Raw genomic sequence first — 935 nt, 5'->3', positions numbered from 1 at the left:
CCACATTAGAATAAATAGTCCAAGTGTGCTGTCTCTCTTCACAACCATAGTTACAAAAAATACTCCGCATATAATTCCACACGACAATGTTCACAACAGCACACAATAATCCAGCTCTTCGAGTAGTCTTCTTAGACGCACCTGTGCAGCCTGCACTTACCTCACCTCTCTGCAGTGGCATACCCAATTGGAAGCAGTGCACGATGTCTGCGCGCGGATGGTCAACTGACATGTCAAAGCAAGACATTCACATGGAAGGCCAGTTCCTGTCCTTGCGCCAGGTATATCTGTAACACAATATCAAATATCAGTAACAGATTCCGAGACATTTTACAGGTTTGGAGAATGCAATGAATACAACGGATCTCTGCTGAAGAATAAGGAACGTTTCAGTAAGCTTTTCACTTCTCATACTTGTTATTGCCATCCGACCTGTCAGCTGTGGCGCTGGACGACGTTGACAACAACAGTGCTGCTTTAGTATCGCGGTCCTTGGTTGTGGGAAGAGCACCACTCTCAGAAAGAGTAACAACTCTTTCTGACCCCATTTCTGTTTTGAGCAAATTCTCACTAGAATTCTTATATCTCTCATTGTAAGAGTACAAAACTGACGCATGTCCCGTGATTTCTTGTCCTTCATCAGAACTGCCATACTCATCACCACGACCTGGCAGCGATTCGTAACTTTTGTCATCAGTACACACAGTTCGCTGTAGCACGACAGTAGGTGAGTGTCGAGGGCGTTCGGTATCACTACTGCTGCTTTCAGAACGAATATGACGTATCTTTCTGCGCTTTCGCTCTCGTTGAAAGAGGCTGTCTGTACGGTCTGTACTGTCGCTATTGCTCTCAGAGCCTTCTGTTCGGCGAGCCGATTTCTTCTTTCGTGTCATCGAATGTCTAGGACTTTAAAGCCTTGTGTGTTATGACGTGGT

General features: G+C 45.5%; 1 long non-coding RNA gene across 1 annotated transcript; it reads right to left on the bottom strand.

Annotated features, from left to right (window-relative positions):
- Window positions 1–87: 87 nt before the first annotated feature.
- Window positions 88–708, bottom strand: LOC111875219. Its single transcript, XR_002844693.2, has 2 exons — window positions 415–708; window positions 88–287 (listed from the first exon to the last, which is right to left on the bottom strand). It is a non-coding gene; the product is annotated as an uncharacterized LOC111875219 (long non-coding RNA).
- Between the last annotated feature and the right edge of the window lie 227 nt (window positions 709–935).

This window comes from Cryptotermes secundus, unplaced genomic scaffold (assembly GCF_002891405.2).
Source record: "Cryptotermes secundus unplaced genomic scaffold, Csec_1.0 scaffold10612, whole genome shotgun sequence".
Lineage (NCBI taxonomy): Eukaryota > Metazoa > Arthropoda > Insecta > Blattodea > Kalotermitidae > Cryptotermes > Cryptotermes secundus.
This window is presented reverse-complemented; position numbering and strand designations above follow the sequence as displayed.